Genomic DNA, 21,242 nt, shown 5'->3' on the forward strand with positions numbered 1-21,242 from the left:
TGAACTAGGGAGTGTGATCGACTCAACCTTTTGTTCTCAAAGTCAAAGATGAATGGACAAACAATTGAATAAATGGCTATCTTAGAACCTGATTATCGGGTGTTAGTTCTGTCTTTAGCATTTACTAGCTTGGTTTAACCTTTTGGAGCCTCTTCTCACAAACATAAAATATGAATAACACTATTACCTGCCCCATAGGCTCATGGTGAAGGTTAAATCAAATTTGTGGTGCCGGACACATGATCAGAATGCAGTGAATACTAGAGATGATGATCAATAATCTAAAATGATGCCTCACACAGTCTAGCAGGTAGAGAAGCAGTGTTTGGGGGAGAAGAAATGAGCAGAAAGCATTACTAGGGCTCCACTTCGCCTCATCCACTAATGAAGGAGATGATGAGGACTTTGTATTTCCAGGCACCAGCTAGAAATACAGTTGGCACCTGGAAATACAGGATGTTTTTCTTCACGTCTGCTCAATCTTTATTGCTGCAATACAACAATGGAGCTATCCAAAATGGTGCATGGAGGATGAAGAGGCCAACTGTTCTGTGGCAACTCTCCTTGCTTTGCCCTGGGCAGGATGATGAGGGTGATGGAGCAACGGTCTGAGGGTGCAGTGGCTCCAAGGAGAACATGAGTTGGGCACGAGGGTACCTAGTGTCTACTGAGTCCTCTGCTACCAGGGGCTCGATGTCCAGAACCATGGTGGATTCTTCACTGGTGTATTGCCCGAACTGGGCAGACAAGACAAAGGCAACCACTTCGAGAAGGTGAGAACTGGAAGCTGGGGGTGGCAGCTAGGAAAGAAAGGGAACGCGGCCAATATGGCGGGCACTGGGTATGCTAGAGTTGGGGGCTCCTGGGACTGTCTGCAACAGGGTGGTTTGCTTTCCAGTCTCGGCTGCTCCCAAGATGATGGGTACAAACTAACTCTGAAGCAGCCTTTGCAAGAATCCCGTGGTGACAGTCAGAGAAACAGTAATGTAGGGAACAGCTCAACAACAGGACCTACACTTGACTGTCTGCACATCCCAGGAAGCACAGAAGCCAAACAGGGCAGGAAAATAGCACGAGTTTTGTGTCAATACCAGCTTTCACATCTTCAAGAGTTTCCCAATGAAGCCCTGAAAGCAGGCAGGGACTCCTTTTCAAAAAGTCACTTTTTTTTTTTTAATATGTAAAAATAAGCAGTAGGAAATTTTAATCTGATTCAGATAGTAACATATGCATAAAATAAAACTGGAGTTGAAAAATCATCAGGCCCATCCTTATATTTCCCCATGTTTCTTTTTTATTTGCCTGCTAAACAGAGGGGCATGTTAGTATTGCTGTCAGCTTAATAGAAGGCATTCAAGGCTCTAACAGTGGTGGGAGAAACTGTAGGTAAATCTCTTCTAAGTGGGGTGTTAGTGACTACTGCCATGTTATATGCCTGCAGGGAACTTTTTTAGTTTCACTGCAGCTCATAAGGAAAACACTAAGACTGAAAAAAAAAGAGTGATGAAAGTTAACTCTAGCAAGTGATTAGCACCAGCATTCCAAAAACTTCAGCCCAGCCTGAGTGTTCACTTCTGCTCCATCTTCATTGCTGCAAAATAAGAGGAAACAATAGTCAGGTTAATGGAGACAGAATTTTTTTTAATATAAATTTATTTATTTTAATTGGAGGTTAATTACTTTATAATACTGTATTGCTTTTGCCATACATCAACATGAGTCCACCACAGGTATACACGTGTTCCCCATTCTGAACCCCCTCCCTCCTCCCTCCCCGTACCATCCCTCTGGGTCGTCTCAGTGCAACAGCCCCAAGCAACCAGTATCATCCATCGAACCTGGACTGGTGACTCGCTTCATATATGATACTATACATGTTTCAATGCCATTCTCCCAAATCATCCCCCCTCTCCTCTCCCACAGAGTCCAAAAGTCTGTTCTATACATCTGTGTCTCTTTTGCTGTCTCGCATATAGGGTTATCGTTACCATCTTTCTAAATTCCATATATATGTGTTAGTATACTGTATTGGTGTTTTTCTTTCTGGCTTACTTCACGCTGTATAATAGGCACCAGCTTCTTCCACCTCATTAGAACTGATTCAAATGTATTCTTTTTAATGGCTGAGTAATACTCCATTGTGTATATGTACCACAGCTTTCTTATCCATTCATCTGCTGATGGACATCTAGGTTGCTTCCATGTCCTGGCTATTATAAACAGTGCTGTGATGAACATTGGGGTACAGGTCTCTCTTTCAATTCTGGTTTCCTTGGTGTGTATGCCCAGCAGTGGGATTGCTGGGTCATAAGGCAGTTCTATTTCCAGTTTTTTAAGGAATCTCCACACTGTTCTCCATAGGGGCTGTACTAGTTTGCATTCGCACCAACAGTGTAGGAGGGTTCCTTTTTCTCCACACCCTTTCCAGCATTTATTGCTTGTAGACTTTTGGATCGCAGCCATTCTGACTGGCGTGAAATGGTACCTCGTTGTGGTTTTGATTTGCATTTCTCTGATAATGAGTGATGTTGAGCATCTTTTCATGTGTTTGTTAGCCATCTGTATGTCTTCTTTGGAGAAATGTCTATTTAGTTCTTTGGCCCACTTTTTGATTGGGTCATTTATTTTTCTGGAATTGAGCTGCAGGAGTTGCTTGTATATTTTTGAGATTAGTTGTTTGTCAGTTGCTTCATTTGGTATTATTTTCTCCCATTCTGAAGGCTGTCTTTTCACCGTGCTTATAGTTTCCCTTGTTGTGCAAAAGCTTTTAATTTTAATTAGGTCCCATTTGTTTATTTTTGTTTTTATTTCCAGTATTGTGGGAGGTGGGTCATAGAGGATCCTGCTGTGACGTATGTCAGAGAGTGTTTGCCTATGTTCTCCTCTAGGAGTTTTATAGTTTCTGGTCTTACATTTAGATCTTTAATCCATTTTGAATTTATTTTTGTGTATGGTGTTAGAAAGTGTTCTAGTTTCAGTCTTTTACAAGTGGTTGACCAGTTTTCCCAGCACCACTTGTTAAAGAGATTGGCTTTAATCCATTGTATATTCTTGCCTCCTTTGTCAAAGATAAGGTGTCTGCAGGTGCGTGGATTTATCTCTGAGCTTTCTATTTTGTTCCATTGATCTATATTTCTGTCTTTGTGCCAGTACCATACTGTCTTGATGACTGTGGCTTTGTAGTAGAGCCTGAAGTCAGGCAGGTTGATTCCTCCACTTCCATTCTTCTTTCTCAAGATTGCTTTGGCTATTCAAGGTTTTTTGTATTTCCATACAAATTGTAAAATTATTTGTTCTAGCTCTGTGAAAAATACCGTTGGTAGCTTGATAGGGATTGCACTGAATCTGTAGATTGCTTTGGGTAGTATACTCATTTTCACTATATTGATTCTTCCAATCCATGAACATGGTATATTTCTCCATCTATTAGTGTCCTCTTTGATTTCTTTCACCAGTGTTTTATAGTTTTTTATATATAGGTCTTTAGTTTCTTTAGGTAGATATATTCCTAAGTATTTTATTCTTTTTGATGCAATGGTGAATGGAATTGTTTCCTTAATTTCTCTTTCTATTTTCTCATTATTAGTATAGGAATGCAAGGGATTTCTGTGTGTTGATTTTATATCCTGCAACTTTACTATATTCATTGATTAGCTCTAGTAATTTTCTGGTGGAGTCTTTAGAGTTTTCTATGTAGTGGATCATGTCATCTGCAAACAGTTAGAGTTTTATTTCTTCTTTTCCAATCTGGAGACAGAATTTTAAAAAACATGCTCATTCATATTCAGGTATAGCATTTCATATAAAAATGATTTGAAGTAGGAAGTTTCTGTTTGTTGTTTTTCTCAGTAGCTGTTTTTGTTTTTGTTGTTGTTGTTATACAATTAATGGTAGGATAAAGACACCCAGTGGTACCTTCAAATCAGACCCAGGTCTCTCCAGAGGTTAGCACAGCAGTTCTGACCTCCTGCAAGGGGTGACAATGGCTTTGAGGGGCTGGTGCCACCTTGAGGAACAGCCCTGCCATATTCCACCCACAACCCTCATCCTTCAATGACTTGGCTGCTGCTAACTTTTTCTTTAGTGTTAAATGCATCATTCCTTAAAATGTAGCCTCTAAATCACAGAGAAGGTAAAGTGAATTGGGATTGTATTTTCAAAATGGGACATTAAAAAAGCAGGAGGCAGCAAATGAACCTCTTGCCTTTTTTTTCACATATTAATTCCATTGGCTTCCCAAGGCTGCTATGGAGTATGGGGGTGGTTCCACTGATTTCTTTATCCTTCAATCTCTGTTTGATAAGATTACTTGGTCTGGAACAGATAAGGTAAACTTAACTGAGTGGAGATCAGTATTAGTAGATTATACCAATCTAGAAAGAAGTATAAAAGGAAATATCAGAGAGGAGGACAAAAGAGAAATTTAGTTCTAAAACTGTACTCTAATAGAGCAATGTGATAAATGACATTGAAAGGAAAGACTATAACTATATATTTGCAGGTGCCAATGCATGGCTATCAATGGAACATTCCAAAAAAGCTAGTGGAAATTGAGGGAGGTCAGTTTCTCTTCTACAGGCAACTCTCTGTTTTGTGTTTTGTTGTTTTTGTTTGATTTTTTTTTTTTGGGGGGGGGGAGGTGGGAGTATGGTTGATTTACAATGCCATATTAGTTTCAGGTGCACAGCAAAGTGATTCAGTTACACATTTATATTCATCTATTCTTATTTAGATTCTTTTCCCATATAGGTCATTATAGAATGGTGGGTATAGTTACCTGTGCTATACAGTAGGCCCTTATTAGTTACCTATTTTATACATAGTAGTGTGTATCTAGGAGAAGGCAATGGCTCCCCACTGCAGTACTCTTGCCTGGAAAATCCCATGGATGTAGGAGCCTGGTGGGCTGCAGTCCATGGGGTTGCTGGGAGTTGGATGCGACTGAGCAACTTCACTTTCACTTTTCACTTTCATGCATTGGAGAGGGAAATGGCCACCCACTCCAGTGTTCTTGCCTGGAGAATCCCAGGGACAGGGGAGCCTGGTGGGCTGCCATCTATGGGGTCGCACAGAGTCGGACACAACTGAAGCGACTTAGCAGCAGCAGCAGCAGCAGTGTGTATCTATCATAGGAAAAGGAATAGAGTTCTCTGTGCTGTAGTAGGACCTCATTGATTATTTTATATATAGAAGTGTTTATACATCAATACCAACCTTCCAATTTATCCCTCCCTCTGCCCCATTTCCCCCCAGTAACCACAGGCTTGTTTTCCACATCTGTGACTCTGTTTCTGTTTTACAAATAAGTTCAGTGTTTTTATTTGTTTGTTCTGTTGGTTGGTTTTTTGTCCTGAGCCAGACCAAGGGGTGGAGAAGCCATGGTCTGAGAGAGCTGTGGCTCAGAGCCGCTCCACTGGGGTATGGGGGATGTGCAAGGCATGAGGGAAGCAGACAGGAAAACTGCACGTAGCAAAGCCAAGTGGCTGAGCCAGACAGAGAAACAGGACATGCCCTGAGTCACGGAGGAGAGCCTTCCTTTGCCAGATTAGGAGGAGGTGGAGGAAAAGTTGCTAAAAACAAGAGGTAGCTGCACTCCTGCACTAATTTGTTCTGGCCACAGAAAATCAATAGTCATGAAATAAATGAGTTGTAGTTTTCAACATTTGAATTCTCTGACATTTTAGAATGAAAAGAGGAAAATGCCTCAATGACATTGCCTCCTTTTTCCTTCTAACAAATAAAAATGAGCGTGTTTTTTATTTTCCTGAGAGTAGCAACATTTGGTGGGCTTCCTGGGTAGCTCAAATGGTAAAGAATCCGCCTACAATGCAGGAGACCCTGGTTCGATTCCTAGGTCTGGAAGTTCCCCTGGAGAAGGGATACGCTACCCACTCTAGTATTCTTGCCTGGAGAATCCCATGGGCAGAGGAGTCTGGCGGGCTACAGTCTATGGGGTCACAAAGAGTTGGACATGACTGAGTAACTAAGCACAGCAGCAGCAACATTTGGTAGCTACCTTTATGAGATATTTAAAGAAATCATCATCTTTGACTAACTCTTATGAAGGGCTCTGTATTTTATATGAATGTAAATCTTCACCATAATCCTTTGATCTAACTTTACAGAGAATGAAATTGAGGCTCTAAAAGATTAAATACCATGCCCAAGAACACAGTATTAGTAATTAAATACTTATTTGTTCAATGTTTCCTGTTTGTTTTTGTTGGTCATATAGTCATTAGTTTGTTTCATCTATATTAATGGAGATAACATATTTGACTTGTAAATGGTAAACTCTGCCCCAGAAGAGTTTCGACAGAGAATTTAAGGATATATGAGATTATAAAATTCAATTAAATATTGGACAAAAGGCCCCCTCAATTCTCTTTCAAATGTAAGATGTTATAATTATAGAAATAATTAGATCAGATAGCAGAGGACTAGGCATCTCATGCCCTGACACCAGGCTGGCAAACTGAGCACCATTCCTTATCTCCTCTGAACCCACTGAAAGGTCAAAGTCATGTTTACCATCACCATTCAGCAGTTGGTTTGAAATGACATGATGTTATGACAGGTTGAGTCAAGATTTTATACCTTTTGTGACTTTTCTATTTCCTTTGCCAATCTCAATATAGGTAAGGAGTTGAATTACTCAGGAAAAACAAATGTCTACATTTAAGAAATATGTAAATCATTAATAAAATAAATAAGTTATTATTTTCAGGCTAGTTCCCAGTAATGAAGTCTCAGTATTATATCCTGTCACCAGCTGAACAACAAAGTTATTTTTGATAAGAAAATATATACAAGAAAGACCATAAGATATTTAGAAAATTGCAATTTTGAAAAGAGTCACATTTCAAAATTGGTTTTGTTTAAAGTTAACTTTAGGTAATAAGTGATGCAGTGTTGTGAAACTTTAAGCCAGTGTGACAGAAAGCACTTTCTTAAAGAATGTGCTGTGTAAATTGATTTTTCCTTCCCTTTCAATATATAACCAACTCTGAACAATGTTATCTGTCAAATGAAAGAGAATGATCTACACATGTCTTCTTGTAAAGATGAAGCCAGACTTCAGGTATACAAAGCAAATGGTCATTTCAGGAAAATGTATCTAATAATTTATTAACAGTTACATATTAATTTTTTCTGAAAAATTTAAAATATATTTTGGACATTTACATAACTCCTAAAGTTGGTGTAAAAATACAAGATCTAGCATCAGAATTTATTATCCATAAGACAGAAGTCACAAAATATTCAGCAGCTAAGGTCCTATGTGGATAGGATTGTAGGTGGAGAATGCAGGTCTAATGGATTCTAGGAAAGACAATGTTGAATTTGGAGTCAAAAAAAATTTAATATCTGGTGACCTGAGCCCTGAATAGTTATTAACCCTGATTCTATTATTTTGTTTTGTTTATCTTGAAAAGCAAGTGCCCACAAGCTCAGCCTTTTACCATGATTCATTACAATGTAAAACCCAACATGAATCTATTGAAATGACTTTGAAGGGAAAACCCCCAAATTGTCAAACCCTCACCTCTCCTATAATATTTACAACTGAGTCGCAAGAAAAGAAAAATCAATGTGACTTGTTTCTCTTTAGTAGCTACTTTAGAATCAGACTCTCAGATTCTGGTACCACTTTGTATCAGCCAGGTGTAAGGACAGATGAAGATGTTTGAGAGGCTTAATTACCTTTGCTGAAAGTAAAGGAAGAAATTTCCCTCCCTTGTTCTTAGAGCACATTTGTTTCAGAAAACTTGTCTCCTCTCTTGGAAATGCAGATAAATCCTTGTGAAACCTAGATGAGCATCTTATCAGTTTTAAGACTCAGAAAAGCCTCAAGGACTTGACAAGCATCTCCCTTAAAGGTAAACATCTAAAGGAGACAGAAGAAGCCTTATCTGTAAGTTTCTCCTAGGTTCTCAGGAAGGATGGGAGTCTAACTTTAGTTGACGCCTGGCCCAAAGTTGTAAAAATAGCTCCTGTCATAAAGATAGAAGTTTCTTTTTCCTTTGTATAAAGTCAATGAACTAACACAGGTGGTCCTCCCAATTACCAGGTGATTTAGAATGAGCTAAGTGGAATAAACACTATTTGTCAAGTCCTCTTATCTGAGGGTAAACTGAATTATTGTTTATCTTGAGAACATATATATAATGGGTTAAACCTACTTGGCTAGATGAAGGGTGAGATGCCTTCCGTCTTTGTGATCTTTTGGTGCCTGTCATAGACATCATATTCTGGTTGAATGCTTAGTCAATAATAAAAGTGCTTTTTCTTCTCTACTACCTTTGTGAGGAGGACTCTTGGGTTGGTAAAAAATATTTATTTTAATTTTATTTCCTCAGCACAGGCTGTAGGCTTTCAACACAGAAAGGTCATGTTGATAGGGTTCACTGCTGCCAATCTGGTGGTCAGATATGTTTCTTTCTATTTTTCCTTGCCCACCTGGATGCCTGAGCAAAATAGGGATCTACTCAGGTAATCATATGAGGTGACCTGGACCTCCAACCAGTTGTCAGTCAAAGCATATGAATCTTCTTTCATCAGTAGTTACAAATATACAGATACCAAGTACTTCTATAAGGTTACAACCTTGAATACTGCAATCCAAGATTTATCAAAGTCTGATTTTGATAAATAATATTTATGAGAAATTGCTTGCAAGGAACAGAGTGGGCCCATTCCTATTGATAAGTCCATTTTTACCCTTGAATCAAACAAAAAAATGACAGTGGCTTCCATGGACAAATAACTTATTTTTCTCTTTTCTGTGTTCTCCTCTGGAGAATAAAGATAAAGGAATGAGACACTTGTCCCATAAAATTAGAACTTGAGACAAGAATGGAGGTTCTGGAATTAAAAATAAAATGAACACAAAATCTTCTATACACCACAGCAGCAAATCGATCCTAGACGGTCACCTTGCCAGCAGAATTGTTATCTTGCCAACTCAAGTATTTATCAAAAATCTGCAAAGAGAAGGAATAAGAACCAGGAGAAGAATTTGCCTAGTATGTGTTTTATGAACAAGTAGTGACTGATTAGCTCTCCAGTTGTGTTAATAACAAATGGATCTGAAAGGTCAGAACCAAATGCATATTTAATCATGTTCTTGGAAATCAATTGACCCTCAAGTTAAGAATGAAATAGGCCTAGAACCGCATGTAGCAGGTGATGTGAAGACTGGCAGGTCGGTTATATCTCATTCCCAGCCTGACTTTCACATTTAAACTTGTAGAGAGAGAAGTTGTGGACTGGCTGTGGATCCGAGTAGCTGAATTCACCAGACATGAGGAATACAATCAGAAATGATGATGACTGTTACTGGAAATTAATTTTTTCTAAGTAACGATAACCAGAAAGCATTTATCTCAGGCAGAGAGTCTGCTCTAAATGAGATGGTGTTATATGTTCACCTACTAGGAGATAACTGCATTGGTGTCAACAATTGTTGGTGGGAATGTAAATTGGTAAAGCCATTATGGAAAATATTGTAAAGGTTCCTCAGAAAAAAAAAACAAAAACAGAGTTGTCATAGGATCCAGTAATTCCACTCCTGGACATCTATCCAGACAAAACTAATTCAAAAAGATACTTGAGTCCCTATGTTCATAGCTGCATTATTTACAATAGACAAGACATGGAAATAACCTAAATGTTCATCAACAGATGAGTGGATAAAAAAGATGCGATGTGTGTATACACATATATATATATGTATACACAACTACATATATATACACACATATACATACATATATACATATACACATACAAATATACACATATATATGTGGAATACTACTAAGCCATATAAAATAATTAAATAATGTCATTTATGGCAACATGGGTGGACCTAGAGCCTATCAAAATAAAAGAAATAAGTCAGAAAGAGAAAGGCATATACCATGTGATATCTCTTATATGTGGAATCTAAAATACACCACAAATGAACATATCTACAAAACAGAAATGGATATAGAGAACAGGCTTGTGGTTGCAGGGGAAGTGGCAGAAAAGGGGAGAAAGATTGGGAGTTTGGGATTAGCAGATGCAAACTACTATATATAGGATGGATAAACAACAAAGTCCTACTGTATGGCACAGGGAACTTCATTCAATATCCTTTGATAAATCATAATGGAAAAGAATATGAAAAAGAATGTATATATGTATAACTGAATCACTTTGCTGTAGAGCTTAAGTTAATACAATACTGTTAATCAACTGTATTTCAATAAAATTACTTAAAAAAATAAATGCAAGGACACTCAAAAGAAAAAGAAATCTATGCAAGTGACCTTCTTCGAAAACTGATCAGCCAGCTGATCACAATGGTTAAATCCATTACTTAGGGATCTCACCTTCTTCCTCAGACGCAACTTAGCAACTGAACAACAACAAAAGCCTCTGGACTTACTTCACATCAGATGTTATGCCCAACCCCAGTCTAAGTATTTTCCAAACCTTATGTAGAATGTCAAAGGAAAGAGAAAATATTTGGTTTTATTAACAGTGAATCTCAGTGTAGAACAGATCTCTCAAATGTAACCTACCATAGGTTACAGTATAGGCTAAACTTTTATGACAGTAGACAGGAAGAATTTGTGACCCAAATCTTTATTAATGTAAAGCATTCCCTAAAGCAACATTTTTTTATGATTCTTTTGCTTTTACTTTCAAATTTTTGTTTCCAAGATTGACTTGATTGGCTTTTCTAGATGACAATGAAGGAGCTAGAATCTGAGGCTCTCAACTCCGGTTGTACAAGTAAATCACCAGCAGAGATTTTAAACCTGCCTTTGCCCACCTCTAGAGATTCTTGACCCACTCCAATGTTCTTGCCTGAAGAATCCCAGGGACGGGAAAGCCTGGTGGGCTGCCGTCTGTGGGGTCGCACAGAGTCGGACATGACTGAAGCGACTTAGCAGCAGCAGCAGAGATTCTTGATTCCATTTTCCTAGTGGAAGTGCACTCTTTGGGCTTTAAAAAGTCCTAGGAGGGGACTTGCTTGGTGGTCCAGTAGTTAAGACTCTACTCCCAGTGCATGGCCACAGGTTAGATCCCTGGTTGGAGAACTAAGATTCCCCAAGCCAGTGGGCATGGCTCAAAAAAAAAGTCCCAGGAGATCTTAATGCTGAGCCAGAGCTAAGAACCACTGTCCCAGATGAGCAGCTGAACTGGTTTGAGTTAGCTCTTTGTAAATGGACTTTATAAAACATAGGACTTATAAAAGTAATGATCAAATTAAATCCCACATTTCAGGCAGATTTGTTACTAGCTGAGCCACAAGGGAAGCCCTTTCAAATGGACTTTATAAAGTATATGGCTTATAAAAATAATGATCAAATTAAATCAAGTAAATCTAAGGTTGTTTTTAACTGAATTCCTGAACTAATTTGAAAAACTAGTGCCTACAAATAGCAGGATCAAGCAAAAGTAACAGCAATCTGGTAGTCCAAAAGGCAGGCTGCTGTTTTTAGGAAATGAGAGAAAACCAAGAGGAAATTTTTGAGATTTGATCAAGGTCCTTCCATGAGTGTTTGTTTGTACTGGGTTGGTAACTAGCACACTTTACTCTCTAGACCATATGGTCATAAGACCAGAATTGCTTTATAAAAACAGGTAGTTTTCTTGTTTGGTGCTTTGAGGGTAAATAAATACCAAAAAAAAGATTTGGGAAAAGTGCACAGGTAAATATTACTGTTGATCACACATCATAAGAGATTGTCTAAAGTTATTAAATCACTCCCATATGTGCCAGTGTAACTAAGCAAAATCCTGCACATGGATGCCTAAAATGGTAGTTTAATTATCAAAAACATTTCTTTTTTTTAGTTTGATATATATTTATTTTTATTGAAATGTAGTTTGATTTACAATTTTATGTTAGTTTCTGGTGTGCAGCAAAGTGATTCAGTTATACACATAATATTAATATGTTATATATAATATATATAACCCCTAATGGAAAAGAATCTGAAAAAGAATGTATATTATATATACATAAATATATATACATATGTTCTTTTTCAGATTATTTTCCATTATAGGTTATTACAAGATACTGAATATAGTTCTCTGTGCTATACAGTAGGTCCTTGCTTACCTATTTATACACAGTGGTGTGTATCTGTTAACCCACACCTCCCAATTTACCCTCCTCTCTTTTTTCCCTTATTAACTTTGTGATTTTCTATATCAATGAGTATGTCTGTTTTGTAAAGAAGTTCATTTGTATCATACTGTAGATTCCATGTATGTAACATCAGATGACATATAGATGAACAATAAATGGATACCCTTCGGCCTGAGTTTCCTCCTCTGTAAAACGGGAAAAGTAATACTCAACTTACAATGTTTTTTGAAGATTAAGTAAAACAATGTATCTAAAGTGCATAGCTGTTAACATAGAGTAAACTCTCAATAAACTGGTAATTATAATCATTCTTAATGCTGGCATGTGTACACAGATATCAACAGGCTTCTGATTATAAGAACTGCTAAAATTGTTCAGCAATACAAGTTGGCTACATGTATCAAAATTTTCCCATTACACCAATAATCCTTGTTCTAAAAAACATCAGAGATATGGTCAAGGATACAAATCCATGCCTATTCAGAGCATGCATATTTTAATAACTAAGGTTATAGCAGAGGGACACATCAATACTGTATGTTAGAAATTTCAAAATTTGCATAAATTGGGATGTCATTTTTTATGAAATATGCCCCAAATTGTGGAAAATATACTTTGGGGAAAAATTCAGATTTCATTTATAATTTTATTTGGAATTTTATTATTTTTTATCTCTCTTTTGTATTATTGTATTATATATATTTTTTTAACTTGGAGGCTACAAAATTGAGCATGACTAATTTGCAAGGGTATCTAGAATGAATGAATTAACTCACTTTTTACCTTCATAAAGACAAGTCCTTTAAAAAGCACTTTTTTCCCTCACCTTTACCACTTTACCTAAAGGGATATAGAAGAAAACAATGCTCAATTATTGCTTGACAAAAAATTCAATTTTTTATAGAATTTTTTTCTTGCCCCTTTGGTATAGCATTTTTTAAAAATAAGAAAGGTCTTTTCATTTACTTTTCTCTGTCAGACAAAATGTGAAAGTGGCTCAATATTTGAATGAAATTTAGAGCTATATTTGAGATGGCACACTTTTGCCTGTATGCTACCCACCATGTGCAAAATTCACTTGGGGGCTGGAAAACTGAGCTACCAGATGGTCCTGGGATTTCTGACTCAGAAGACACTTATAAATATTATGGGACATTCACTGACCTTCTAGAAAAAGAAAACAACAGTGGCTTCACATAATGAATCCAGAGAGAAAAATCACGAAAATAGATGAGATAGAAGTGGTTTGTGATCAAAGTGCTACATACATGGGCACCTCTAGTACCACCTTCCACACTGGGAAGCAAGAATTTACTCCTTAACTATCAGATGCTTCTGAACAACACAGAGTAAGCCAGTTCATTCTTTCTTTAAAATAAAACAGATTTTATTAATTTTTAATAGAAGATTGGCTTACTTCTACAATCCAATATTACATGGAGATGGATAAGTGGATGTTCAATTATATTTTACATTTACCTCTTTGGAATCAAGGGTTTCATGTTCCGGAATAGCCATCATTGGATGACTCAGCTTCACAGAAAAGACGCCCAGGATGTGATCAGAGATAGAGGTAAGGAGAGACAAAAGTTTAAATTTAAGTTGGCAGTTAAATGATGATGCAAGCATATTATTGCTGATCATAGTAGATTCTACCCAGTGTAAACATTAAGATTTGATTGTTACTAAAAACAAAGGAAGATATTCTTAACATAGAAAAAAATTTTAGCAGATGGTGAATCCTTAGAACCTAAAACCACATCTTATTTCTCTCTGCGTCCTACATACACTCTAACAGTGCTTGGCACACAGCATAGATAGTTATTAAATGTTTATTGAATGAATGAACTGTTACCATACACTGGCAGTTATCAGAGGAAATGAAGTTAAATCTATTTTCTCACAACAACCCTCAAATTGAACAGCTCCAAAGCAAAACAGACAAATCATGTTCAGACCAGCAATGCAGATGCCTCTGCAGATAGTTAATGCCTATATGACATGTAAAACACTGTGCATTATTGTAAACATAAAGAATCTCAAAACACAAGGCCTTCGTAAACACTGCAGTCTTACCAGATGCCACTATGATAATGCAGTTTACAACACAGTGGCAACTTAACAGAGGGAGGTTCTTTGGTTTTTATAGGAATTTTTTTATTATTGCATGGGTTTTTTGAGCACTGTACATATCCTTAAACCTATTAGGAAAGAAGAAAGTCATAGATATGCAAGCAAAAAAGACAGGCAGACAGAATGAGTGACACAGACAAGGGGAAGGCAATCATTTGTAATAGATCTGTTTACCCCCTTTATTTTTTAACTGTCTCTCCTCATTCCAGCTTTAAAGCAACCACGATACTTGATTTCCCAGAAATGTCCCAGCTTCTACTATGATCCTGGTTAAATCCAGGCTACAGAAATAATTGTCTGCCCTTTACTCTCATCTTCCCCTGATTTGATCAGTGAATCATCATGTCAGTAACCAGCTTCTGATGCTCCAGGGCAATTCGGAGGATCCCAGGAGTGCAGCCTTGGCCCCAGGAGAACATCACCAGTGGCTGCCAGGGAGGCCAAGGAAGTCCCATCTCCTTAAAGTTTCCTGAAGTTTCCCTCTGTACCAGCCCATTTTCAAGAATGGAGCCTGCTTTTATTTAAAGCTACAGCTTTATTAAATCCCACTCTGTCTATCCCAACTGTGAAATACCCTGGGTGTCATAACATCAGGGCTCCTAGAATCCTGAGATCGTTACTTTAAATGGAAATGTGATCTGGCCCCAAACCAAATAGAGATCCAAACATCTTTCCAAAACTCAGCTGAAAGCACTTGCTTTCTCCTGTTGATCAGGGTCCCCTGAGATCCTAAACCTGGCTTAGGATCAGATGCTATGTACCCCTTCAAAACTCAAACCTAAGTCCTGGAGACAGCAAAATCTTAAGCATACCTAGGCTAAGTGGTATGGTAATTATATGAATCATCAGAGTCTGTACAAATGTCAATCTCCATTCTCCTAAGATACAATAGGATAAAAATCCTGAAATTTGAAAATGTTGTCTCAATTCAACTGACATTGGAAAAGCAATTGAGTAATTATCTGATATCTGATATTTTACATTTTATTTTTCAATATAGGTATTCATTCATTTAAATCCTAAAATATATTTTAATCTGGAATTTCAAAAACTATGTATGAGCTATCTTAACCAACAAAAAATAACAGCAAACGACTGATTCTAATTAACTGGTAATCTCCAAATCACTTATATTTGGCTTTGGAATGCTTTCTTCTATTTATGATCTTGGGACCTAGTAGGTTTGCTTTTTGATTATCCTTGAGGTGACTAAAAACATATAAATTGTGATACTGTTAATGGAGTAAGTCATAATAATTTATAGTTTCCTCACATGACAAATTCATTATATGCGTGTGTTTATATAGGCTTCCCTGGTGGCTCAAGAAGTAAAGAATCTGCCTGCAGTGCAGGAGACCCATGTTTAATCCCTGGGTCAGGAAGATCCCTTGCAGAAGGAAATGGCAATCCACTCCAATATTCTTGCCTGGAGAATCCCATGGACAGAGGAGCCTGGCAGGGTACAGTCCATGGGATTGCAAGGAGCTGGACACGACTGAGCAACATCACTCACTCACTCATTTGCTTATATAGCGTTAAGAGCAATCTAGTGAGGCGAGCACTAATTTTACCCTGTTTCACAAATGAAACAAAAGCACCAAGAGGTGGGATGATGACTTCTTCAAGGTCTGGAGCTAGTAAGTGGCAGAGTCATGATTGGAGTCTGGGTGACAGTCTCTGGAGACGGTGTTTTCAAAGCAGCGGAAAGTGGTAACACGCCCCTGGGAAGACGCTTGGGAGTGGGCAGTGGGGGCAGACAGACGGAGGGAGTGAGGTGTGTGCCACGTTGCAAAAGGGAAGGCCAGGTGCTAAAGGCACGAGCGTACAGTTCAGAGATCAGAAGCAGTTCAGAGGGTCTGGGGCAATGGGTATCTCCACATAGGAGACGCAAGACAATGAAGCTTGGATGTCAGACAAGGATTCTGGGCTTCATTCTCTAAACAGTGAGAGGTCCTTGAATCTCCAAGGGAGACAGGGGCACATGCGATCAGATTGTCACGTCAAAAGACATCGCCCCGGCTAAAGAGCAGAATACAGAGCTGGGAGGAGGGGTTGGAAGACCTGCAGGTAATCAGAGAGAAAGAGAATAAAGAAGGTTTAAATGAAAGCAGTACCTTAGAGAATAGAATGAAGTCAAGTTTCCCTGGATGACCCTAGATCCCCTCTACTCTCCAGGGTGAGTGAAGGAGCATCAGGTCGACATGTTGAAATTTTGTTGATTAGGGAAGAAAAATCACAAAATGTTCCAGGGAAATACTGTAAGCCTCCTACATATGAGCCTCCGAGTTGCGAACTTTCAAAGCAGGGACCACCTGTGCATGTGCTTGCATGTCCTGTCATCTCAGGCATGAGTGGCACTGCAGCGTGCCTCCCTCTCCTGCTGCCGACCCTCCAGCTCCACCATCTCCCACCTTCTCTACCCCCCAGTCAGCAGCTCTTCTAGCCTGCTCACTCGACACCAGCCACTGTATCACAACTACTGTACTTTTCAAGGTATTGTATTATAAGATTAAAAATGTTTTGTGTGTTTGTTTTTACTATTACTGGGTGAAAAGTATTATAAACCTACAACAGTACAGTACTATATAGCCAGTTGTGTTAGCTGGGTCCCTAGTCTAACAGTGTTGAACTTCTGAACAAATTGGACTTACGACACGCTCTCAGAACAGAACTCCTCTGCATGTAGGGGACTCACTGTCATGCTGAGGTTGGTATGTATGCTGAATACAGAGGTTTTGTAAAGCGTAAGAGCTGGAAATGTCACGTGAGGAGAACAAATATGGCAGGTACCTCCTCTGATAGTCAGAATGAGAATGAGGACACTAAAACCTTGAAATATATCCCATATATTAATAGATGGGTGACATGCTATCCAGAGAGTGGTTACAGGAGGATGGCGAGAGTCCTCCCAGCCTGTTTACTTGGTGGTGAATGTGCTGGAGAACAAATTACTATTTTGTCTCAAAAAAAAAAATAAATAAACCCTGAAAAGTTATTAGTTTTATCATCAGACCTTTATTCAACATAGACAGATGAATGAAATGGAAAGCTCGGGTGAAATGAGACAAAACACCCTTTCATCCCAGATGGAAACTCCAGTCCCAGATATTGTATAACACTCATCAGACCTCTGCTCACTCGCCACTGGGGGCTAATCAACAAGCAGTATTTGAATGGAACCTTCGGTTGAGTTTTATTACACTCTTGATCACAGCTGCCACCACACAAATATAAAGCCTTGTGGAGTGCTTGTCACCAGTGTGGGGCTTCCTCATAAATGTCACTGCATCTCCAGGGCTAACTTCTGTGACAAAGACAGATAAAAATCCCCTCCAAGCAACTGGAGAGACGCCTACAGCGAGAAGGAAAAAGAACTATGCCAAATGTGGTGAAATCACTTTATTAAGTCTTAATCTACCTGAGGGATGGCATCCAGAGTGCTAGCTTTTATGAAACAGCTCTCACTCCTGCTCAAAGATGAAGCAGATTTTTCTCACCTGCCAGAAATGACGAACCTGAGGAAGTGCGGCAAGAAATGTTCCCATTTTTAAATTGCCGAGGGTGTTCCACCTGCTTTTCAGAATTCAGTCCTCAGGATTGCTTTTTAGCTGAACCACATCCTCTTGTAAACCTCCTTCACTCTACTCATCTTCAGGAAGCTATCCGCCCTACTTCTGTCTCCTCCCGAGATCTGTCAAACACACAAGCTAGAGTGTAAACTTAAGAACATCTCTCAAAAATAGACATGACGATTACCAAAGGGGCACCTACACAGAGCTCTTTGCTTTCTGAGTACAGTGTTGTCATGGGGAGACTGTGAGCCACTGGACGTCGTGTCCACTTGATGCTATTCACCTTTAGGGTGACTAGACCTGGTACAGAGGCCACACAGCAGAGGAGACACAGAATGTATATTGAATAAATAAATTAGCAATGAAAGAGGGAAGGAAGGAAACACAGGAAAGAGTGTTTTCTGGTTTACAAAACTAATAGAAATTCTGCATTGGTGAAGAACTGGACTTGTTTACTACATCCCCCAAAGTCTTCTCATTGGTAAGAAGCTTTGCAAACTAGGGATGCTAAAACCAGTTCCATGGCACTTGTGTGTTCTGCTTAAATCCCTCACGATTCTTCAGCTTAAGTCAGACAGAGGAAGACAAATGTACTATGCTAGCCCTTATATGTGGAATCTGAAAAAGTGATATAAATGAACTTATATACAAAATAGAAATAGACTCTCAGATGTAGAAAACAAGCATGTGCTTCCCAAAAGGGAAAGGTGGGAAGGAGGGATAAACTGGGAGTTTGGGGTAAACAGACACACACTACTGTACATAAAATAGATAAACAACAAAGGGAAACATATTCAATATCTTGCCTATAATAAATAATTAATAATAGCCTGTAATTTAAAAGACTATATAGATATATATGCACATGTGTGCTCAGTCACGTCAGTCATGTCTGACTCTTTGTTGCCCTATGGACTGTAGCTCACCAAGCTCCTCTGTCCTTGGGATTCCCCCGGCAAGAATACTGGAGTGGTTGCCATGCCCTCCTCTGGGAGATCTTCCTAACGCAGGGATCGAACACGCATCTTCTGTGTCTCCTGCATTACCGACAGACTCTTCACCCACTGAGACACCTGGGGAAGCCCATATACATATATGTATAACTAAATCACCGGAGAAGGCAATGGCACCCCACTCCAGTACTCTTGCCTGGAAAATCCCATGGATGGAGGAGCCTGGTAGGCTGCAGTCCATGGGGTCGCTGAGGGTCGGACACAACTGAACGACTTCACTTTGACTTTTCACTTTTGTACATTGGAGAAGGAAATGGCAACCCACTCCAGTGTTCTTGCCTGGAGAATCCCAGGGATGGGGGAGCCTGGTGGGCAGCCATCTATGGGATCACACAGAGTCGGAAACGACTGAAGTGACTTAGCAGCAGCAGCATAACTAAAGCACACTGCTGTACACCTGAAACTAATATAACATTGCAAATTAACTATCCTCCAATTTTTAAAAAGGGGAAAAATAATTTTAAAAAAGAACTGAAGTTAGTCATCAGTCTCTGAGTCAACAGATTCTACTTGCAGGTTTGTGTCTTTTTCTCTTGAATCGCTCAAAGGGCCTGCAACACTAGGCCTTCAGGCATCCTGATCTGCACAGCACTGCCCTTGTAAGATGAAGCTAATCTCCAGGCAGCACAGTGCCCACCACTCCCACTGAGGAAGCTCAAGGACCAGAGATCACCTAGGATCGTGCTTATACCTAAAAGTCTGGTTTACTTCACTCGCTTAGGGGGTCTGCCTGGCCAAACAAAACATTCGAGGTTTTATTCCCTGATTCACAGCATATCCCAGCACTGAGGAAGCACTGGGCAAGTCCTGTAAATTTCAGATTCTGATGCAGCAGGTCTGAGGAGGAGCCTCCATGTCTAACAGATCTCAGGTGGGGCCAACAATGCCAGAGGTTGAGGAGCCAGACCCCAGAAAAGATCTGTGTATGAACTGATGGAATCAATGTTTTTTCAAATATTTGTCTATTGACAACCAAAATTAGCTATATTTAAAGTTCTTAATCAATTATGTTACACAGAAGTTGTGTAATTAAATACTTTTCTACCAAGGGTTTTATTGACACTTTGCTGGATGTTAGTGAATGAATAGACATTGTCCCTCCTCTTGGAGACTGCAGCGCAATGGGAGAAGCAGATATTAACTATATAATCCGGATTAAGCAGAAAAAACACAAAATAATGTGTTTGAAGGACAAGTTCAGCTTGTTATGAGGGTTCATCACAGATAAATTGGATCTGGTCTAGAAGGAAGGAATCTCTTCCCAAGAGGCTGAAATCTACATTGTAGATTCTATGGGATAATCCTCCTAATAGGGATAAGAGGGGCAGAGTTCATATGGGATGAGTAGCTAAAAAGAAATTACTGACCACTGGGCTGATGGGGAAACAGGGAGAAATATCAGAATGCATGGACCAAACGAGTGACAAAATCAGGAACCCAGGCTAGAGAATCACTGTGCAGGCATTTTGCCTGCATCAGCTCCACTTCAGAAGCCAAATGGAAAACACTCATTAAATAAATCAAGGCTGTTAAATAGGAATCTGTCTCATTGCCCAGAAAGATGACAAGCTGCTTGAGGACAGGGCTTATAATATGCTAGCACTAGCTGATTGATTGTACTGCTCAAGATTCTATGCTTGGTTGCAGGAACATGGATAGACCTAGAGATGATTGTACTAAGTGAAGTAAGCCAGACAGAAATTACTGCATAGGACTGTAGAGAAACAAAAATATCATATTATATCGCTTATATGTGAAATCTGAAAAAAGCAATGATAGAAATGAATTTATATACAAAATAGAAATGGATCCACAGACATAGAAAACAAATTTATGGTCACCAAAGGGAAAAGGGAAATTAGGACTATGGGATTAGCAGATACCAGCCACTATATATGAAACAGATAAACAACAAGGACTTAATGTACAGCACAGGAAACTATTCTCAATATTTTGTAATAATCTATAAGGGAAAAGAATCTGAAAATAATTTATATATATATATATATACATATATACACACATATGGCTGAATCACTTTGTTGTACATATGAAACTAATACACTGTTGTATAATAAATCAATTATACTTCCATTTTGTAGAAAAGGAAATTAGACTCTGTGCATTTTAAAAAATATGCCTGGGACAAATATAACTTTGCCTGGGACAAATCTGAGTTTGTACTTAATGAGAGCAGTTCGTGATACAGGCTATGAGGACGCAGCTGTTCATGACAGTCAGAAATATGCTACTCCTATCCATACATCTTAAAGATGTCAGAAGTATTAGCCTGGGATTTTTTTTTTAATTACTAAACTATTTCAGTAGCTTGAATATTTATTTTTAGAATTTAAAGGTATAGCATTGACT

Source organism: Capricornis sumatraensis, chromosome 22 (genome assembly GCF_032405125.1).
Source record: "Capricornis sumatraensis isolate serow.1 chromosome 22, serow.2, whole genome shotgun sequence".
Lineage (NCBI taxonomy): Eukaryota > Metazoa > Chordata > Mammalia > Artiodactyla > Bovidae > Capricornis > Capricornis sumatraensis.